At 36.0% G+C, this 23942-nt stretch overlaps 1 long non-coding RNA gene across 1 annotated transcript in view; it reads left to right on the top strand.

Annotated features, from left to right (window-relative positions):
• The first annotated feature begins 351 nt into the window (after positions 1-351).
• The window catches only part of LOC121469825 (uncharacterized), an 87276-nt gene continuing 63685 nt past the window's right edge, over positions 352-23942 (top strand). Inside the window, exon 1 of the long non-coding RNA XR_012055658.1 lies at positions 352-797. This is a non-coding gene — a long non-coding RNA (uncharacterized lncRNA). The remainder of the gene's footprint in view (positions 798-23942) is intronic.

Here is a 23942-nt window from a genome sequence, read left to right as displayed (position 1 = left end):
TCCCTCACTGGAGATAGTCTAGAACCATCTGGACACAATCCTGTGCCAAGTGCTCTGGGATGACCCTGCTTGAGCAGGGAGGTTAGACCAGATGATACACTGTGGTCCCTTCCAACCTTAGCCATTCTGGGATTCAGGCTTTTACATGTTCCTTGTATAGAAATGACATCAGTCTTGGACAGAGGTCCTGTAATGGTTAAACGATTCAGAGACTAAAGCTAGTAGTTTGGGATCAAGACAGCTGAGTTTTTTGGTTCAGTGAGAGAAATGAGGGGGGAAAAATGTAGGAACAACAGCTTAAAACCAAAATCTTTTCCCCTTGGTGAAAAAAGGCAAAAACACCCAGAATAATTCACTTTCTTTAAAAAAAAAATATTCTGATTGTTCTGATTAAATGAAAGGGAAAACAACTTTGAAAGGGAAAACATACTGATTTTTTTTCCAAGGTAACCCAAATTTTTTAAAGATATTAAGTATTTCTTGCCTATAAAGATATAGCAAGCTTGACTTGAATTCACAAGGGCAAAAAGTTGAAACTTCTTTTCATTTTGATTTAGAAATGCAGAATTGTCAAGTTTCAATGGCTGCTTTTCAAGGCATTGAGAACATACCAGATGTCAGTTGAAGAAGTTGGAAGAAATTAAAGCATCTGGAAAAGACTATTTAAAAACTACCTATCTGGCCTGCCTACTGCTGTCATGGAAAATCTCCTGTTGCTGCAGTGATCTCCACTTGGATGGCTGTGTGTGCCCATGTTGAAATACCCACTAAAATCAAGGGAGAGTCTGCAGAGGCCCGTAAGTTTGCAAGTGTAGAATTTACCGCATTATTGACTAAACCATGCCTGTAAAGTACATGTGGCTAAAAAATAGATTGGTCTCTGAAGGCAGCAATAGGTCTCAATTCATGCTTTCACCTTTTTAAGTAAGCAATGTAATCCAGAATGAGAGACAGCAGAAAAAATAGTCATGACGGAAAATGAAAGTGTTGCTTCCTCTTAGTGTGAGTTATCCCTTTTTGGAACTTTGGGTTTACTCTTAATTTGTGATACAGCTTTTTTCTGCATTAAACAAAGGTGATGCCAAATCATTAATTGATATGGGGATAAAAATGATTGATGACCCTCAGTATTTACAAGATGACTGAAATGATGAATTTTAATGCTGTAAAAGTAACACCAAATTGTTTATTCTTCTGGTGGGCGGGATGATGTTTTTTGTCAGCAGCAAAAAGAGTGTGAGCTAATGCTTAACACTGATGGGATGGGCAGTCTATATATACATCTAAGTGGGGGTCTGTACAGAATGGCTGTCTGCACCTTTAACAGTTAATTAGTTCTAATACTGGTTAGCAATCACAGCCATGTTTCGTGTGACCTCACTGGCGTGGCATCTGGGCAATTATCTTTGGGATAATGAGCCCCTTCATCCATAGCATAACAACAACATCTCCACTTGGCTTGCAAAAGCTCAGAGCCAGTCTGCTTCTCATCAGGGTGCCTGCCATCCCCTTTGTATCACACCTTATCTCAAGCTTAACCTTTCACATCCTACATGAATTGTTTTTAGATTAAAAATTAGTGAATCAATTTTAACAGCACTGAGGGCGGTGTGGGAGGGTGTGGGGTGGTGTTAATAAGCCCAAAGTGTCCAAAGGTAATTTAGATGTTAAATATTCCTGTCTGAGTTCTGAAATGAAAGAAAAACAACATTCCAGATCACTAGTTACAAATGATTGTAATCTTTTTCATCTATGAAGAACTGTAATTAGCAGGAAATATGGTCCTTCCTCCTCAACAGTACAGTTTTAATGAAAATAATATCTACTAACTATTCATATAATGTGCAAAAATTATAGAAACAGCCACAAAAAGACTACTATTCGAAAATATTTTTGTATTCCACACCATGGTGAATAGCAAAGCTTTTAAAACTTTTGACCCTTCGCGAGGTTTTTCTCCTATTTCATTTTTAAAGGGTAATGTGAATATTTGCCTGATTCCATTGAAATTATTGAACATGTTGTGGCTAAATTTCTGTAAAGCTACTCTTTCATGTTTATTGATGAGCTATGAAGCTTTTTCTTTGCTTAGAAGAGTACTTGTAAAGACATGCGCTTTCAGAAGGTGTGGAATCAGTGCAGGAACATGACATGAATTTCTAATGTTTTGGATTGCTTTGTTTCAACAAAGCAGAAATAGTAAATACTTATTACAGCTTGAATTCCATCTCCATCCCCTAGGTTTTGCAGACTTTATGTGCTTATACCTTTTCTCTCCCACTTGCACATTGCAGATAGGCTTCTGCAGACTTTGATTAAACTAAAGGAGAGCTGTGGTTTAATTTTCCTCATGGACTAAGGCAAGGGTACTGCTTCCAACTGAGAGTAGCTATTGAGTTTCCTTGAAATGGTAGCTGGAAATTTACCCAATGCCTAACAAAAAGAGAGAATATCAAAATGTATTCTGTTCTCTTTTTTAAATATAAGCTAATGCTAATAACTCATCATCATGTTGTTTGACCTACAGAACATATCTTTGATGGCTCTGAAAATATCTTCCTGGTTTTTATTGACATAGCTATCTTAAATTTGCTTTATAGTCATTCAACTCTAGCTCTCTACGTAGGGTTTACCATATCTTTGAACTGTATCATAGTTCTTGTTTTTCTTCCCTTTGTATCAAACTAATCAAATACTATTAATTAATTTACATTTTAACCTACAGACTTTTCATTATCACGCTGAGAAGGTGAGAAACTAAGAGACTAACTCGTATGGGTATTTGCTTCAGAAAGTCAGAAGGAGGTTTTATTGTTTATATATATAAAATATATAAAATTCTAAGTGGCCCTGATCATCTTTCTTCATGGCTTAAAAACTACTTTGAATTTCATCTAGTCAACTTGTATGAGTGCAGGAAGTTGAAATATCTGATACGGAGTTTAAATTCCACAAGTATCTTAAAGGCAAGGTATTTAACCTGAAAAGTTACCTCTGTTGGTAACAACTCATTTTTCTCGCTTGCATAGTGTATTATACAGGATACAGCCATGTTTTGAGAAGGGCATATTCACACTGGACTCTCTGTACCTCATGAGCTAATACTGACACCATCCAATGGCTTTCTCTCAGATTGTGTTGCCTTTTATTTTGGATACCTGGTGAATGCAACTTCTGTTACTGTGCCTAAATAGCCATTTCCCCACATTAATTATTATCTGTGCTGTTCTTCTATTCATCAATTCCTATATTTGATTTCCTCTTTCAAGTGCTGCCACTGCTTTGGTGAGAGAAAAATAAAAAGCTCTACTGTTTCTTGCAGCCACTCTTCCTTTTTGGTGCATAAGCAATTTAGTGTACAGGCTCTTTTGCCATTAAAGTTCCTATTATGAATCTTTATGAGACATCTCAAATGTGCAGAGTGCAAGTGCAAGAGCACAGTTTGATCAGCAAAGGTTAATGAAGACAGGCTATTAGTATCCTGCTGGGTTTGTTGCTGAATGCATTGTAGCAGTGCTCAGAGGCTTTGCTCTCAAGGGAGCTTCAGTACAGTAAGGCAGGGAATGCACCATATGTGGACAGAGAAATGAAAAATGCTGGTAAGTTTGCAGACTAGGCTGAAAAAAGGGCTGTAATTAGATGCTCAATAATAAAAAAATTTAAACAGCTTGCAAGGACCATTCAAAAGGGTTCTGTTCTCTTTGCTAAGGTGGATATGGGAATGGAAAATTATTAAGCACATAGTACAGGCTGAAGTATTTATCTCCTCCTTTTGTGTTTATCAGGGACTGTGGGAAAACAAATGGGAGATAGAACAGGGAGCATAGTGAAGCTTATGGATCAAGATACTCTGGCCTTGGTTGGATACAGGCCATGGGATAAGCAACTACAGATATGAGGCTGGAAAGTACAGCATATTACAGTTTTTAAAACCGTGTAGTTTTGTAAGGCTGCTAAGTAACGCAATCAGCTGTCTGTAACTAGTGGGAAAATTCTTACTTAAGGAAGTGACTGTTTAGAGCTGTAACTGCTTGGAGCTGCAACAGTATATAAACTAATCTGTGATGAACAGTAATTGACTTCAATGACTTTAATACCCTGTACTTCTATGCTCAGACGTCATATGTTCTGGCTTCAATAAACTACTTCAACTCTGACTTCTGCTTGGGCTTTGGCTTTTTTGCTTGGATTACTTTTGCACCCCTTCTTTTCTTTGGAGTTCTGTCTCTCAGTCACTCGGCAATGGGCAAGTGCTTCTCTTTGCAGCCAGGCCAAATTCAGCAGTTTGGGTGTTGCAAAATCATTAGAAGGTCATTAAGGCCCAGGATCTAGCTGCTTTGTGTACCAGTCTGCTAGGAGTTGCTAGAGAACACAGCACATCAGCTGAAGTTGCTCAAAACATTCTGGTCATTGCAGAGGAGCAAAACCTGCTTTTGATTCTAGAGGCTGTTTTGGCACTGAAGGTATTTCTGAGGGGTGAGCTTAAAAGAAGTTGCTTCCTTTATAGCAAATGACATCTGTATGCCAGAGACAGGACTGTCAAGATTCTTTTGGGAGCTGACTGGCAACCAGTGCAATTTTAGATAAATATTTTGCTTCTCTGAGTGTTGACATATGCAGGGTTAAGTATTAGCATTTTATAACATTGTCAGCTCAGGAGATCCAACCTCACAATTCAAACACTAAAATTATGATGTGTAGTTATTAAGTTTGTGAAATTTGCATTGTTATTGAAATGTAAAGAGTTCTGTTTTCCAGATTTCTCTGTGTTTCAACAAGAAGGCTTGAAACACACTGCTGAAAACCCCAAAGGAAAATCAGGTTCTTCTGTAGCTCATCCACTTCAGTTGGAGAGTAATAAAAATGCACAATGGAGCATGACCTGTTGACTCTGAAGATACCATAACTTTCTAAAGGAGAGAGGGTTTTGAGGAAAATATTTTTTATTATGGTGCCAATATTCTGGAGTCAGGCGATATCCTTCTCATGTTAGAGTTATCTTCTGCCAAAACTTATAAATTGGACAGTTTATGCCACATGGATTAAACATGGGGCATTACCAAACACTCTTGCAGGATGATGGACAAAAAAAGACACGGGAGCTAAAAGGAGTAGTTTGAAAAATGTGTTAAATGTAGCAAGAAGTCCTGTGATTTGTATTACCTCTTCCTTTGCATGACACTTCCTATCACTAGCATGACAGTGATTTTAAATGCCTGTGGCTATGCATGCTTTAATATGAGATTAGTGTTACACTCCTGTTCCATTTCCTAGTTATATCAGGATATGCTTAAAGTATGGTAGAAACAATATAAGTCTTTTCTGTGAATGACTTTAAGCTTAGAGAGTTCTGACACTTGGGAGGTAGCAAACACATTTGGAAAAAACTGCTCAAACCAATGGCTCGTGAAGAATGTTAACATAAGTTGATGTCATCTGGAAAGCAACAATTAGATGAAAATGGAGAAAATAACAAATGGTGCTGCATAACTTTATTAGATATTATTTGTCCATGACTAAGAGTTTAAGCAGTATCTTGATTTTCCTGAAAAGTTACCTTTATTTAAATTTCAGGAAAGTGAAAATTTATTGAATATTGTAAAATACAGTAAACAATTTTTTGCTTAAAAAGTCACATGTTACTTCATGAACTTAACAGGCTGGAAAGTTGCCCTCTTTTGAGCATGTTGCAGGTATGTGTGGAATAAATGTAATGATTTAGTTTTTCAGATTAGTTCCTTCTCTATCCACTTCTTTGATCCTCAGTGTCAAAGAAGGTTGAAGAGTTTTTCTCCGCTCCTTTTCTCTCAAGTGGATATATGCAACTCTTTAGGTTTTATGACATATCAACATGTAGAAATTTAAGAGCTCAACCTTCCCTTCCTTGACTATTAACTCCTGTCCAGCTGATGCACTTCAAACCACAGGAGTTTCTGATTATGTGGAGTGCTGATCCTTGCTGAACTATTCTGCTAGTTAGGTCTGATGACATTTGCAGTATAGTAAAGCTCCAGCAAAATCCACCAAATTTTACATATAATTTACTTGTTTGCAGAGACAAGGCAGACTTGTAGCTCTGTGACATGCTGCTGAATGTTTCTTTTATGCTTTCATGTCTCCAGTTGAGGATTTTAAATTAATATTTGAAAAACAACTATAACTTACCCATGTAGTTCCTAGAAATTTAACAGGGTGTAGTATAAAATATAGCATGTATGCAAAAGCATGAGTTATGACACTTACAGGAACATAATGTATTTCCTGACTTTTGAGTGTTAAAGGAGGGATTAAATTAATAATTGTACTAGCATTAATATAGTTTAGTTCATCAAATACCTTTCCTGGCTTTCATGCATTTTTCTTCCAGACCTACCCACAATATCACTGGGGGTTTTTGGGGGGAAATAAAAAATCTCATAGTATATGCTTAGGATAAATTGATTCTTGCTCTACCTGAGTTAACAAATCCAGGTGATGCTTTAGATAAAATAACTCTGAGTATTCTGCTTAGTTCACACAGCAGGAATAAAGGAGAAGGTGAGAGTATTATTCAACTGTGGGTACTTATTAAACAGTAGGGAATGCAGAAACATCTAAAAAAAAATCATGCTTGTAGGCATGAAAATTGGGGAGAAAAAGTTTAAATAAAGCATTAGTGCTTATATTTAACATGGAACTGATTTTACAGTGCTGTAATAACAATTTAGAAGTTAATGGAGACCTGAAAATAAGAGGTTGTTTCAAACTTTACATGGTTTATTCTCTGTGAATAATTATCAGCAATTCTGAACAGTAATTCTCAGCAGAAAACAAAACCGTGTAATTCTGAAAGGGTTTATCTAAAATACATTAAAAATTAAGATACCTGATGAGATGATGGTTAGCCTGGAATAGAATAGTGCTTCTGGGAGAGTCTGGAGTATTTGACCTTGATACTGATGAGCATTTTCTTGTTTACTTCTTTGAGTTAAAGTAAAAAAAAAAAAAAAAGTTTGAAAACATGGTAGTGGAGAAAAATATCTTGGCCTTCGCAAATCCTTTAGCTGTCTCAAAACCATGGGTGTAGGTGTATAATAAGCCTGACAAGTTTCTTTTCTGAAATACTGGCAGACATGGCTGTAGAGTTCCCCATTCAAATTATCATCCTGGAAATATACCAAAAGATTGTAAAAGTGTTTAGCCTTAATAATTCTGTGGGCATTTTTTTTGTGTTTGTTTGTTTGTTTTGTTCTTTGGGTTTTTTTTCCTCTTTTGTACAGCATCCTACCAATTACAAAGTAGAAATACAACATTTTGTTTTGTCCTGTAAATATTTATATTTATATTGATTACAGGTAGTCACAATGGTTAGAGGCAAAAATTCCAGGCTGAAGTGAGAAATTATGTCCTTAGTTCAGAATATTTTTTAGTATGGAGAAAGAATTGTAGCTAAAGAAAGATAGTGCACTACATAGTACTCTGTGGTAGTATTTTGTAAGTTGAGTACTAGGTTCACTAATTCTCTTAGCCATTTATTCTGTTAAGTCCATTAAATTTTATTGCATCATCTTAATTTTACTGCTTCTAGCACTTGTGCTTAGTGGACTGATGCAGAAATGACAAAATGCTTATCATTCTGGCAGCTGATAATCACATTTATTAGGAACCATGATCATACAGCTACGACACACAATTGTGTAATAGATAAAATATTCATTCTATGGACTTTCATTTTATTATGGACTTACTCTTGCTACTCTAGTTGTTAACATTAACCTGCATAATTTCCATTTTAGGTTTAGAAGTTTTCTTCAACTTAATTAGCATGTTTTACCTAGAGTTGTCGAATTCCATATGTGTAGATACAGTGTGTTTCATAGAATCAGAGAATATGATGGGTTGGATTTGGAAGGGATCTTGAAGAGGTAGCAGACTGAGGAAATGAAGAGAATGTGGAAGAGGAATGGTTAGAGGGTAGCACTGCATACAGATTCACACAGAACTGGGTGCCTGTTCGACAGCCTTTTATGAAGATTATATGGTGTAGGTAAAAGATGAAGGACTGCTGTACATATGTAGTTGCTTTACTATTAGGGCATTATTTGTAGTTATTTTTTAATAAAACTGTGGTAACAGCAAGGGTAGTTTAATCAGCCACAACTTTAAGTGGTTCTGTTGATAGAAGTAGGTGAGCAAGGGACTGAACAGGGCTTGGTGATACCAATAAGTTACTTGCTTTGTAGAGGCCTCTATATGGCTCCATGGAAGATTCATATTTTAGGGCAAGTGTTGCTTTCAGAAAATCAAATTTGTAATCAGATTTGTCACCAGATGTCTTCACTGAGGGGTGTAAACAAATGTGTCCTTTTATTGAAATTTTGCTATATATGCAACTGTATTTCTCTGTGTATTTTTTTGTTTTCTCTGTGAAAACAGATTTGTCAAATGCAGATTGTGTTGATATTACTAGTTACATCTTATATTTCTTTACATTAGGAAAATAACAGAAATAACATGGATTGTTGCAAATTCCAAATATGCCTTACGGGAAAAAATGTAATTTCTCTAATTTTAGGTTTATGGAGCTGTAAAACTGTGTAGGTGCTAAGATCATCTATGATTGTTGCTGACAAAGTTTATTATGCTCTATATTTGATGGTACAATATGCTGTTACATTTTCCCTTCATGCCTGTGCCTCTGCCTGCATAGTATGCCAAATAATGTATGATTTTTGAACAACTTGAGGAACTTTGGGGACGAAGCTGGGTAGTAGTAGTTTTGAATATCATTGCATGGAGTTTTACACATAATTCTGAAGTGTGCCAGAATATTGTCACGTGCTGAATTTGTGCAGGGCCTAATTGACGAGAGAGTTTAGTAGTGGATAGTTTTGTGCTCCAGCGGAAACATTACAGATATGGTGTCTTGTAATGTGTAAACTGTTCCGAGGGCTAAATAGCGACTGTTCCTTCTATTGGGATGATTATTTCCTGGGATAGCTACAGGTATGAAGGAATTGATACACTGCTTGTCAGCTTAGGTTGGTTAGCAGCTGCCTTATGTCCCCTTCTACTTTGACAAGAATTGTGACATGCAGTCTTGAGCATAGTCAAATTGCCCAATATGCAAGCTGTTCTGTATCCTACTAATGGGAATTTCACTTTGCTAAACTGGGGAAATACGTCATTTGGCCATGAGTTTTTGAAATTGGAAATACCCTGGGGCAAAAAATAAAGGAGTCCCATGCTGTTGCTAATGTACTTTGTACAGTTTTGCACTTCCCACCAATGCATTTTCATTTGGTCAACACTTTCAGGGCACGTGGTGTTACTTTAGGGGATGGTCATGTGCAGGGCCAGCAGCTGGGCTTGATGATCCTTCTGGTTTCATTCCAACTTGACCTGTTCTGTGATTCTGTGATCTTTTTTAAGGTTTACATGGTGCTATGCAGCTGTATAGTCCATCCCTGACAGTGGATTTTTGAAGCTGTTTTCTTGCCAGCAGAAGCAGGAAATGGAAGTGTATGCAGAGTCACTGTTTGAAGAAATGGCATTTCCTGTTCTCCATGGTTCCTGTGGAAGCAGAGGAGAATATATGCTAGCATGCAAGTATCCTCATTAAGTAGGCATATTCATGGTACCTGTTTCAGTGCTGAAGAAGTTGAGTCAATCCAGGTAGTTGATTTACTTACTGGGGTTTTATCTGAGTTTGTGAGAAAAGCAAAGACTGGCAGATAAGAATTTTGTAAAAAATAAGATATGGTCTCCAATGCAAGGAGACCTTCAAGGTATGAAAAGGGGCATTCATGTGCTCTATACCTTTGCTGAGCTTTTTGCACTGGAGTAGTGCTTTGACACAGCTGCCTGAGGAAGTTTTGATTTCAGCTTAACATGAAAATGAAATTGATCATGGTTCTGATTATGGTGACATTTATGAAACAAACACCATTTTGAACTAGGAATTCTTACTTTATGCTTTCCTATGTCTATGTGGCTGCAAATTTACATCCTTCCTGGGATTTTGTGAGCTTAAATTACTTTAAAAATTTCAAAGCATTCTTTTATTTTTTCTCTAGTCAAAGGTGATTGCAAAATTTTTCTCTACAGATTTCCTTGCCCTGAGTAGAAATTTTGTTATTCTGTAAGCAAATATGCTTCTCTATAGATGGTGAGTTTAAGGAGAGAGTCACTAAGAAGCAGATAGTACTTCCCTGAGGCAACTAACACCTGCTGATAATATGATCATAAGCAAGAAAGCTGAGCTTGATTATAGTCCTAGAGAAATATAACCTAGTTATTCAGAAATATCTGCTTCTTGTAATAGTTTTAGGTTAATGGGCTTTTAAAGCTCTTCAAAAAAGCCTGTCACAGGTCTAATATATTTCTGGTGATCACAGGAATTTAAAGAAAAAAACAAAAGACATTTAAAAGCTAATTTCAGTTGCACTTTAATGTCATTTTCATATAGACTTTAAATTATTCTATTTAATATTGTTGTAAGTTAGGATCAATTTAAGAACATTATTGCAATACACATAGTAATGTATAAAAGCTTGAAAACTGATCTGCCCCTTTCCATCTCCAACAGTTACTAGAGACATTTCTGTAAAAGTTGTAGTTACCTAATATAAGTATTTTAAGCTGGGTGAGTGCCTACAGCAACAAAATGACTTGAGAGATATCTGCATTTAAATAAACTCACTGAATTAAGTGAGAAGTAATAAACCAGAATTTCAACTACAAAAGTGTGCGTAGGAATTTAATATGGATATGAAAAACATAATGTCATAATATTACTGTCCATTTATCTATAACAAGGTTTTGCCTCTATTTCTGATATTACTTATAATTTTAGACTCAGTGTTTTGAGAACAGCTGAAGCATAAGCAGCCAATTAAAACTGATTTTGTGATATAGAATAATTTTTCCTTTAAAAAATAGCTACCTGGATTTTCATGCTATGTGCTTTTTAGTTTAGTCTGATTTTTTCCTTCATTTTAAGTAAAGTTTTACATCTTAATAAAGGGGAATGCCAGCAGTGAGCTGAGGGCTCTAAGAACCTGAGAATGGCTTAGGTTGGAAAAGATTTTTAAGGTCATGGAGTTCAACTTAACCCACCACTGGGTTTCACACAACCACAGGGTCTGGACTAATTGACAATGAACTGAAGATCATATTTATTCTTAACTTAGAAGTAAGAAAAACACTAAATGCTTTTGGACTATTGTAGAGATGGTTTGTAACTCAAATCTAATTGCTTGCAGGCATTTTTTAGTTGCTGAAAATGACGTTTGTGAAGTAGTGGAAAAGACTTGAAAATGTGGAGAGAATTTGGCCAGTAATTTTTTCAAGGAGAAAAAAAGGATTAGATTTGGAGAAATCTGAGTCTTTGATTTTAACATTTTTAAAGTATGGCTTCTTCCCTTTTCATCGATATGGAGCTATTTAGAAAATGAAAAAAAAAAAACTGTAGTAAAAATACAGAGTTGTGGAATAGAATTTTCTCTTAAGTCTTCTCCTTTGATAAATTATTATAATGCAACAATCTTCTGAAGGTGAGGAAAATAAAATAATATGCTTTTTATTTAATTAGTATAGCTAATAATCAAGGAATGAAGTTAAAGGAAAAGACAGGAAAGGAAATATAATGAAATTAAATTATATGGAAAAAAAAAAAACTGGCATGAAGTGGCAGCAGTGGAATGGAATGAAACAAAGTACAGAGAAATGGACAGAAACAGGGTGAAATGATACTCAGTGAAATATTCAGATTTCATTTATTTTTATGAAATTTGTTTTATTTAAATAGAATGAGAAAGCAAGTAGAGAAGTTAAATGAAAAGACAGAAGAGGAAAGAAATGAAATAAAAAAAAAAAGAAAATACTTTGGAGAAGTCAAATCACTGGAATGGAGTTGAAATGAAATGAAGTGCCATGAAACTAACCAAAATTTAATGAAATTATACTAATTGGCATCTTGAGATTTCCTTTCCTTTCACATAATGAAGACTTTTCTTCACGGCGGGGTGGTGACATTGCTGGCACCCACTCACTTTTTAATCTGTGCCACCTATGGCAATAAGAAGCTCTGACACAACGCCAGGGTGCAATTAGGGCTAAAATTAGCATTGAGAGAGTGAAAAGGCCTGGACCTCCAGGAGCAATGGGGCTGAAAAAGACATGCAAAGGTGATCCTGGATAGGCCCCAACATTTTTGCGCCTAAACATGAGGTGCCCAGCACATGGGTAGTGCCAAGATGCAAGGTGTGGAGAGAACAATGCTGGGGCAGTGCAGCCATCCCCTTGTTGTTCTTTTTGCAGTTGCAGTGTCCCTGGAGCTCTGGACTTTGTGGTTTTCTAAACCCTAACCCTAAGGATGACCCAAACCCTACATGGAGCTCTTAAAACAGAGCATCTGGCTGGGGCTGGTGCCGGGCAGAAAGATGAGGAGGTAGCAAAGTTAAGACAGTACTGCTCCTCTTATTGTGGTTTCAGTGTCCCTGGAGCTCTGGGCTTTGTGGTTTTCTGAACCCTAACCCTAAGTGAAATCCTAACCCTAGGTGGAGCTCTAAAACCAGCATTGGGCCGATGCTGGTCCCAAGCAGCAAGATGAGGTGTGAGCAATGTTGAGACAGTACCAAGAAGAAATTTCTTTTATGAAACAAAACGAAATATTGAAAACAGAAGAGAATGTTTCACAATCACTCTGGAAGGAAGAGATGATAAAAGAAAATGCAATTAAAAAAAATTTGAAATGGAATGACTACAACAAACTGGATTGCAATTAAATGAGGTGCACTGGAGTGAAAAGGACTGAAATGTAGCAAAATGAACTTTACTGACGTCCCCAAATCAGGGAACAAAGTCAAACAAAAAGCAAAAATTTATGAAATTAAGTGCTTCAAGAAAATAAAAAGAACTTCTGCACCAAATGGCAAACAATAAAATGACATGCGGTAACATGAAGAGCAGGGAGATGGACCAGACCTTGCTAAATTGATCCTCATTGAAATTGCAAGATTTCATTCCTTTCATGAAATGAAGAATTTTGTTTCATAAAAGGAAATAAAATCTCAAAGTCAGAGAACAAAGTGAAACAAACTGACTTGGGTGGACTTCTAATGAAATTAAATTATATGGAAATAAATAAATGAAAATTCAGAAATGAAAGGATTGTAATGAAATGACATGAAGTGCTCCCCATTGCATACCTTTTGTAGTTGCCTTGTCCCAGGATGTCTAGGGTTTGTGGTTTTCTGAAGCCTATCCTTGAGCACAAGCCTAACCCTAAGCAGAGTAGTAAAAGCTGCCTTTTGCTGAGGTGCCAAGCACATGAGTGGTGCCAAACATGTGGAGAGAGGAATGTTGGGGCAGTGCTGCACTCTTCTTGGCTTGGCTTTTTGCAGTTGCAGTGTCCCTGGAGCTCTGGGATTTGTGGTTTCCCAAAGTGAACATGTGCTATTTGGTTATGAGTAAAATTAACTTCACAAGATGGAATGTCGCAGGGTAGGAACTCATAATAGGTGTTAAACACAGATCAACAGCAAAATTTTTACTTCAATATTGCAATTTTTTGGAGATGTTTTATACCTGGATGTAGCTCTGAAATGGAAAATTGGATTCATTTGTCTCTGTCCTTTTAAGACAGTGCATCTTCACTGAAGTGGTCAGAATGTCTCCCTGAGCTTGGAAAACTTTCCTGAATGTCTATAGTACTGGGCATCTACCCCACAGGGAAATTAATCTGAACATTTAAAAATGGCCACAATCACAATCACTTTAGATATGTTAATTAGAATTTATGTTTGAAGCCTCTTAAATTTAGACATGCTGATAAAAAATCCTTTCAACTAGATTATTTTCCTAGTTAAGTCATCTTTTTTGATTCCTTGGTAAAAAATCCATGACAGAGGCAGAATTAAAATCCCCAAAAGAATAAAAATAAACGTTGAGTACTCCCTTTACCTTAAGTACACCTCTTTGCTTAGCAGTTTCTTTTATGTTAATATTAAATGCACAAAGGAAATAGCAGAAAAGGCTCTTTTCCACTGCTTAATGAAATGCCAATGTAGGTTCAAGGAAAGTAGATTTTTAATAGCTCAGCCCTTGTGTGAGATGATTGTTTTATGCTGTTAAATAAAATTTGGAGTTCAGTATATCCAACAGGTAGATGTATTTGGAATGCTGGTCAAAGCTCCTTTGTCTAAATTACAGAAATTGCATCAGTCATCATGTGTACAATTGTCTTGTAATGTCACGAGAAAAATGTAAATATCTCAAAGTGGAAAATTTATTTAGCAGAAATAGAGGGAGGTGAAAGTACGATGGAGTAATTGTATTCCTCCCAGAGACATCCTCTAGAAGAGGATTTGCTCACTATTTACAATAACTGCATGAAGATCAAAGAAACCCAAGAAAGTAAAAGATTAACTATAAAAAACAATTCTCAGAAACATTTCCTTCTGATTAAATGTTGTGTGCAACTTGCAAATTCTTCACACAGAGGGATAAAAAGTAACAAAACAATTCTTTGATGTGTACAGGAATAGAAAGAGACAGTAGATCCTGGGTCTTTGGAATCTGCTAGATTTGCTAACATAGGGACAGAATGTGCATAATTCCAAAGGGATTTTGAGGCACAGGCATGCTTCTTAGTGAAGGCTAGCAATGAAAAACAAAGGAGAACTGGAACAGGAAAGGAGGGAAGATATTGACCAAACTGCGTGGGACGTCACTTTAGCTGATGCTAAAGTAATCTCTTCATCTATACAAAAAGCAACAAATATTTTTAGGATCAGTGGACCATTAAAAGGGACATCTAGTTTGATTCAACATTGGGTTTTGAATTATCACACTGATATGCAGAGGAATGAAGGTAAGGAAGGCAAATTTTACTTGATGGCTGAATAGTGTTATTTGATTGTCATATTCAATGATATGAGAATTGAAAAAATACTACTAAGTCAGGAGTTTTTTTTGTTTGTTTGTATGTTTGTGGTTTTTGTTTGTTTGTTTTGTGTTCATGTGGATCCTTCTTCTAATGAACATAGATAATGTCATCTTTATGTTTGGTGTTAATGCAAATAATAGAGGGACAGAATGTGAGGCAAAACATTTACCTGGATGTTTGTAGGCTCCAGGACGTTATTTGCAGGTGTCTATAACACTAAGTGGCATCTGTTACGTTGTCTCTTGGCTTATTTCTAGCTTATAGTTCTAGTACAGCATTTTTGGAGGAACGAGTTGCAGATTCTTTCAAAAGCAAAACCAACCAAACAAAAAGTCCAGCACAGAATCAGATTAACTCCCACTGGTCTGAAAATGTAATTGAATTAGGTAAAGGTTCAGTAATGATATTTAAATGTTTACACACTCTCAGGAATATTTGCAGAAGTGGAAGTGAAAATTATCTCTGTAAGAGTTCTGTGGGTCAAGGATTGGTGAAGAGTTATAGAAAATGAAGAATTGAAGTAATACTATAATACAAGTGGAACATCCAGCAAAAAAATTCTCTCTGAATGTGAACAAGGTATGTTGTCATTTAAATTTTACTTGAGTCAACTGTCATTTTTGTGTCAAGATTGGCATTATAAAGAGTATAAAACCAGAGGCATCACAGCTGGAAGTAATGGGGGACCCAAGAAATAATATGTCAGGGACAGGAAAACATATTGCCCCAAGGGCAATATTGTTCAGTGTTAGAAAGAAGTCCATATCTCTTGAGTATCCTCAGTGTGAAAAGTTTGTAACATGGAGTGATATCACTGTTTTAAACTCACATTATTCTATGACAATGAAAGAACAAAAAATCAGAACTGTAGTATGTATTCAACCTAGGCTTTTCTGATGGTGGTTTTTTGTGTGTGTGTGGCTGCATATTTAGTGATCAAAGAAGCAGAGTACATCTCTACAGGAACAGTCTTGTGCAAATGTGTTATGGTTTATGCATGCATTACTTGCTAGTTACTCTGCTACCAGTGGGATAACACGTGTATAACATTAGGACTCAGAAATTACTGTCTGGGGAACTACTTGCTCTTTCGGCCATATTAGAAGTTGGCTACCTTTTTAAGTTATTCTGAATATTGATGAGCATCTAAATGGGTACATTTTTATTGACTAGGAACAAAAGGAATGCTGAGTTGCAAACACACCTAGGCTCCAGAGGCTTCCAACTGAGCTATAAAAAGAGAACTTTTTAAATTTGCAGTCAGAAAGAAAACATGGACTCCTCAAAATATTAAGTTGTTTAAGAATTAGGTATCTCCTTAGTATTTTTGTAATTTGAACTAATGGAAACATTGTCTACTGGTCAGTAATCATGGGTGAAAACTAGGCCTTGTGGGGGTCAATAAGAATTCTGCCAACAGCATCAGGGGAGCCAGGATTTGCATATTAATTTCTGAATGTGTGTGCATTACGTTCATGAATTGCTAGAGTGAAACACTCTGTCTATATCCATAAATCTGCATTTCATGTTTCTATGTACCAAATAGGTGTAAAATTGTGTATACTATACTCTAGAGCCTATACCCTTGAATATGAAAAAATTGGGTTCTAAATATGTCTTTTGACAAGTATACAGATTGCCCGAGAAAATCCTTAGATGCAAAAATTTACTGCTGGCTGTATGCAGTATGCCTGCATATCAATTGCAATGACACAGTAAAGTATATTATGGATTTTCAGAGGTATACTGTGATACCAAGTTTAAAAAGTGCTTGCGGAATATAAACTACCAATGAAAATTGTAGGGAAGAAAATAGTACACTGTGCCTTATGCATTAGAAGAATGATGCTAAGAGCATTACTCCTGATGGAGTTATAAACTAGCTGCATTAATGTATGCATTTTACAATATATGTAATACAGCACTATTTTTGGGAACAAAAAGTTTTTAATAGCCAACTGGAAATTTCTCAGCTTCACTTTAAGGTCATGACTTTGAAGAGGACACAGATGACTGAATTTTTTGTGGTAGCCGCAGACTCAAAAGGTCATTCATATTTTAAAATTTTAGAATTTTTTTTGTGTGTTTCCTTTTTGCTCACTTTCAATCTGCATTTATGTAATTCAGCTTTATTGGCGTGACAGTTTGCAAAAAGTGAGCTTCAAAGTCATGTGCTTGGCAATTAAAGTAAAATAGATTTTAAATTTACATACATAAAATGACCTCACCAGCTGTGTTTGCACATTCATCTGCCTGGGAAACAGGTCTAGTGGTGGCATTCATTTGTTCCTACTCACAGTGAATAAAGTGCACAATAATTTGTGATGTCTTTAAAATTGCATTGAGAACTAAGGAGTTTCTCAGAAAACTTTAACAGTTTTAGGTTCTTTGCAAAGATACTGCCATTTGGGACAAAATCATTGGAAGGCTCAAAACTTTGTCCTTTTTAGCCTATTAATCTATCTTCTATTTCTCCATGTTCTTTCTTTTAACATATGCACACATTGTGTAGTACTTAGGTGAATCAAAATAGGAATCTTAGGTTTTGGGAATCAAAACATTTAAGGCTCTGTCAAGCTAGGTGTTTAAAATTTCTGTCCAACTAGGTGTCAAAATTGTGGAAGAATTGTAGCCTAAAAGATCCTGGTAGCACATAAGTATCCTCAGCTTGAGCATATGCTTTACAGCTTAATTATGTAGTGCCTATGTCACTTTTGAAGACAGTGAATCCCAGGAGAAACCCTGTTGTCCTTTGATGGCATGAGCTTGTTGGTCAAAGGTTTACACATGCCTAAAATGAGCTGATCTTTACACATACTTTGTCAGCAAAGACAGTGTGCACACCCCACTTGCTATTCATCCTGCTGTCAAGCTGTATTTTATCTTTTACTGATATAAGTACTTCTAAGTTCATATTTCAAACCAGGTTATTAAATTATAGACTCAGACTTCTTCAGTGTGTTTTCCTCTAATTAGAGATATTTTAGGGGAAAAAACAGCTGCAGTATTTAATCCAATTTTTGGTTTGCCAGTGAGAACCCTGTTTTATATTGTAGGCAGAATGATGTAGGTAGATCCCAGGTTACCAGGTCAGGAGAAAATGTATGTCCTTTTTTTAGCCAAGGACATGCTAAATACATGCTGAATTTTTGGATCACTTTATAATTGAAATGATAAAAGAGTGTTTTCTTCAATGATTTTCTTCAATGGAATTTTGGTTCCCATAGTGCCTTGCAAACCAGCTTGCAAAATTATGAAATGCCAAAATTATGCATTAGCATCCATAGCCTCTGTCCTTGTGCTTATTTGGGATTGATAAAACTCCTTTTTTATAGTATAGTATAGTAAAACATCAGTATTAATCACTTCCATTCAGTCTGATAAGTAGAAGTAATTTAAATTTAATGAAGTCTAAAGTTACTTAACTAAAAACATTACAGGCAGCTGAAAAGCATGTAAACAAACGATCTTTTCTTCCTTCATTTGGATAGGTTTTTTCCCTCTTTCAGTAGTTTTTTTTTTTTCCTATGATGTATTTAAAAGAAATATTTCTGGTACTCAACAGAGTATTTCACTAGACCTGCATTTCTTGCATAGATGGAAGTGACAACCACAAGAAAACTAAGATACAGCACATTGTTTAAAGGGACATGCAAGCCTTTTCTTTCGGGGTGTTGTATATTCCTTCCCCAAGTAAATATTTCTTCTACCCTTGTATGTACAATACATGCAAGAGGGCCAGCCCTGTCCTGGGGTGCATCAGGCACAGCATCACCAGCCAGGCAAGGGAGGGGATTGTCCTGCTCTGCTCTGAGCTGGGACGGCCTCACCTTGAGTGCTGGGAGCAGTTTTGGGTGACACAGTAAAGGACGATATTAAATTATTAGAGAGTGTTCAGAGGAGGGCAACAAAGATAGTGAACGGTCTGGAGAAGTGGCTAAGGTCACTTGGTCTGTTCAACCTGGAGAAGAGGAGACTGAGGGGAGACCTCATTTTTGTCTTCAACATTCTCATGAGGGGATGCAGAGGGGAAAGTACCAATCTATGTCACTCTTGTGACTGGAGACAGGACTCAAGGAAATGGCATGAAGCTGAGTTGGGGGGACATTTAGGCTGGATATCAGGAAAAAGTTTTTCACACAGAGGGTGTTGGGCACTAAAACAGGCTCCCCAGGGAAGTGGTCAGAACACCAAGCCTCTCGGAGCTTAATAAGTGTTTGGATATTGCTCTCAGGCACATGGAGTAAATCTTGGGATAGCCTGTGCAGTGCCAGCAGTTGAACTTGATGATCCTGATGGGTAATTTCCAATTCAGCATATTTCATGATTCTGTATGTATGTATACAGGTGAAAATTCACAGTATCCTCTTTGAGGGGTATCAATACTTACCAACACTATTTATTACATAGGACTTTTTTCTTTTGTTGTGAATTACAGACAGGTTCAAACATTAAGAAATTCAGTAGGTTATTAAAAAAAGAAGCTAAGTTTATTATGACTTATTTCTAGATTTCTTATGTATTACCCATCTCCAAATACATAATACTGGTTTCTGTAACACCCACAACCTAGCTTTTTGTGAAGCTCAACCCTTTTGTGAAGCTGTGAAACAGTGAAACAGGTTGTCCTGAGACAATGTCTCCTTGGCTTGTATGTGTGTTTGTAGGTTGGTTTATGTGACCTCCAAAGTTCCCTTCCAGCTTAAATTATTCCATAACTATATGATACAGCTGAAGTGGGAAATTTGTAGCAGAGTGGTAATGCCAGATGATTTTAAATTTAGATTGCAATAATGAGTATCCACACAAAAATCACCTGAATGCCAGATGTCCTACAGGGTTCCAGTGGGATAGTTTGCAAAGTAACAGCCATCACATTTTCAATAAGAATTGCAGGAAGAATGGGTATTTACCTTGGAATCTTTCCAGTGGGAGCAAAATAAGTAAAATCTGTCTCTGGAAATGAGGAGACTAGTATAAAGCATCATTTCTATGTAACCATGTGCATGCAACCTAAGTCAGCTTGGCCAAACAAAAATGGCATTTTCAAGCTGATACCTACTTACCAGGACTGCAAGTGAATAAATTCATTGTGAAATTATGTGAAGTCTGTTTGAATGCTCTACTGATAAACAATCCAATTTTACAAGCACCTGTTACCTCTGCTGTGGATGATCCATACAATAAGAAAAACCTTGGATGGAAAAGTGAGTCTGAAAACTCCATAAAAAACTTTGGTTTCTCTTGGATCTTGAAGTGAGGATATAGCTTTGCTAGGTCAATGGAATCTGTAGGGGATTAAAAGGTTTCTTTAAATGATTGCATGATATCTGTTACAATAGAGAGGAATAGCAATATATTTTTCTGTCAGCTGTACATCTTTCTCTCATACTCTTTCCTTCTTTCAGCCACAGAGTACTTCCTTATGCACGCTCCATCAGGCTTTTTCTATCACCCAGATATGAATTTCAGCTGCTATTGTGGAATTGTGATCCCTTCTTTTGGTGGCAACAGCTATAGCTTTCACTGGGAATGAGAATTATCTGTCTGTCCCTTCTGATGTCCCTTTTCATCTCACTCAATGTTAAAATTCTCTGACAGAATTTTATATAGCTGAAACTTTATAGCAAGCTTTTTTTTTTTTTTTTTTTTCCCTGAGTGTTCAGCAAATTTCCTTCAGGTAACTGCCAGATTATATTTTATAGAAGTATTTGAGAATTTTGCATTATTTTTCATGGGAGAAATAAGCAACACCCAAGGAAATTCAAGTGTTATCCTACATTAGCTTTCCAAACGTAATAACTCCTTGCATGTTTGTTACATACCAAATCCAGAAGAGTGAATGTGTGGATGTTTGGCAGAGTGATGGAAATAGTGAAGTTAAGAGAAGCCAGATTTGGTCAATGCTTATTTACAGCATACTGGTTAAAGCAGAGGTAATGGTATAAAATGCAATTTTAGAATAAGAATGATGAATAGTTTTTGATTTAGCTATAGGAGAGGAGAGCAAGTTAATTTAGCCCCCTAAGAAACCTCAGTTTTCAGGCAATTCAAATGTCTTGGAGTTGTTCTTAATTGGAGCCTTAAAATTTATTTTTTATTTTTTTTAATAATCCTTTTTTTTTTTTTTTTTTTAAGAAGAGGAATAAGATTAAACATTAGTGATAGAAGTACTCAACATGTGGGATGAATGAATTTGTTATTGATGTGTATGAGTGTACTATTTGAGTGAGATAAGCTAGCAGGCTATATATAAACAATAAAGGTAGCTAAATCAATTCATGTTCATTTATTTGCTTCCTTAAAACTTAAATATGATATGCAGTCTTAGAATAAACTGATAATTTGGTTTTGCTTAATAAAACTGAATTAAGTGATACTCCAGCTGAATTATGCATGGTATGTTGATTTTTTCCAATTCCAGAAGAAATTAGTGATCAAAGTTGTCTTGGAAAAAACTCGCTGTCTAAACCACAAAACTGTCTTACTCTTTTTTCCTACTCAACATTAAAATAAATACTTATTCTTTAAAACAGACCATTAAAGAGCTGAAGTGTAAATAACTATTTATTCCAGTTCTCTGGAGGAAAATATATCTAGTTTAGGCATTGATTTAACCCTGAAAATTATTTGTCTGTAATTATAGAAGGCATTCAAGAAGAAAATTAATTAATCTGATAGTCTAGTTGGGATTTATATTTGTCAATGTCAATATAGTAGTAACAAGTTAGAGGAGTTAACAAGATACAACTTGTCCTGAGGGAAATTCTTTGGCATGAAGCATCTTTTGCTAATGTTAGCATCCTAAAAAAATGCAGTCTTCAAGAACCACGTGGGATGGAGAAGCATGTCAAAAAGTATGCAAACATCACCAAGCTGCTCAACATTTAACTGTGCTACACAGAAATTATGCTGGTGACACCACCTTCTAGCTGGCTTAGATGTAACAGAGAAGGAAAAGGCAGTTTCATTGATTTTCAGGCATTTGATTTGTTCAGTGGGAGTGGATCTTGCTTCCAATTTCAGCTATTGAAAATATATTTTCTGGAAAAAGCAGTGGTCATTGGCAGCTAAAGTCTGATGCAGAAGGAAAACAAACAAATTGTAAAAAAGGCACGGAGATAACTTGGTGCAAAGAAAGTCACCACATTGTGGGGGAAAACCCACTCTCCTAAACACAACAGAAGTTCTTGATACTTTGGGCTAGAGAGGGGGGGAAGTTTACTAGTGGACATCAACAGTGCAGCATCCTTTGCTCTTTTAATTTAAGAAACCTAAACAGAGTGTGCTGCATGGTCAACAAAGATTACTTATGCTAGCTCCTAGGAAAGATAAATTTCCAGCATTCCTTTGGAGCTGAATGGAGGGTGATTGTTATAAAAAGATATAGGAATGCTGAAATTTGAAAACAAATGTTGGTAGTTGGAGTTTTGTGGCCTAATTTTGTGCTTGTAATGTACATTATATCTATGTTAGACAAAATTCTTATCCAGATAGTATTTAAACTGTTAAAATCTTAAATTTGGAGTCATGTTGAACATGATCATGCTCCAGCGCAGGGAGACAATATTAAAACAGATGCTTTTGCCAGTGTATTTAAACACTAGTTTATTCAATTTTATCTCATGTATGATAATGTTGCATCAGGTTGGTTTTTGCCATGATTTTTTTACATGCTGCAATGCTTTACTCTTGCATAGTGCCTATTTCTGAATGAGATCTGTGCCATTTTACACTTTCCTACATTACTCTCATTCAAACATTAGAAGTCTTAAATAATCTCCTTGTCTAATGACTGTCTGTGTGAAAACTGTCCTTTTTCTCTTAAATATGTCGGTTTGGCTATGACTGAGCGTTACTCTCTTTTTGGACTTAATGATGATTAACAAAGGATGTCTGAGAAGTTTCCCTTCTTCACTTCAGCTTTTCACTTTGGTCACTACTGACTAAAAGTTATTTACCTTTTCTACTTGGCAGTGCCCTAACACAAGTGTTAACAAAAATCAAGGAAGTAGAGCTTCCTTGAACAGAAAAAACCACCATGTTTCTATTTCAACAACTCATCACAAGTTGTGGACTGTATTTATTATAAATAAATGATTAAATCTTAGTGTAATAATAAATTAATAATAAACTTCCCCAGGGAGGTAGTCACAGCTTTAGTTCAAGAAGTGAACTTGAGTCCTTGAACTCCACCCTGAGTTCAAGAAGTATTAGGACAATGCTCTCAGGCTAATAGTGTGACTCTCAGGGCTGTCCTGTGGAGGATTAAGTGTTGGACTCAGTGGTCCTTGTGAGTCCTTTCCAACTCTGCAGATTCTGTGACTCTATTAAATTTGTAAATTATTATCAATAACTGCAATAGTTTTGCTGTCTAGTTTCAACTTATGTCATCAAAGATGAGTCGAAGTATGAATGCAACTCTGTATGCACATTTTACTTACACTTCCCTTTAACAAAGCTGTTGTTACTGACCTGCTGTGAAATATTCCCATACTCTATTTGATTTTAACTTGATATCGAAAATTTAGGGATAATTTTTCCTTTTTTTAGTTGTTTTCTAGAATGCTCATGGAAAATATTAAGTTTTAGCCAAGTCCTGAAATCTTTGAAGTAAAAAGCATATATCTCAGTTATTAATGGTTTCTTAGTCCCATTCTTCCTAGTCTTTCAATATAGATTAAGTTGATCCAGTGAGCAAGTTGTAAGAAAAGGTATTTGCAGTCTAAATTGTTGAGGTGTTTTCTTAATATAAGACCTGTAGAAGAGGAGGTACCTGGTGGCTGTATACTCATAGATGAAATATAGAAAATCCAAAGACATAAAGAGGCTGACAGGATCTTTGATTTCAGTCTGCTTATTTTGGATATAACTGCTATATTTCAGGTGTTTTAAGGTTGGATACTACTTATTTTTCAAAATGAAAAAGTAGGTGATCTAATCTTAATTTATATAACTATTAGTATGATGCTGTAACTTGTAATACATATTACTACAGTGAAATATTTGCAAC

The sequence above is a fragment of the Taeniopygia guttata genome, chromosome 4 (assembly GCF_048771995.1).
Source record: "Taeniopygia guttata chromosome 4, bTaeGut7.mat, whole genome shotgun sequence".
In the NCBI taxonomy this organism is placed as follows: domain Eukaryota; kingdom Metazoa; phylum Chordata; class Aves; order Passeriformes; family Estrildidae; genus Taeniopygia; species Taeniopygia guttata.
Note: the sequence above shows the minus strand (reverse complement) of the source record. Positions and strands in the feature narration are given on the sequence as shown.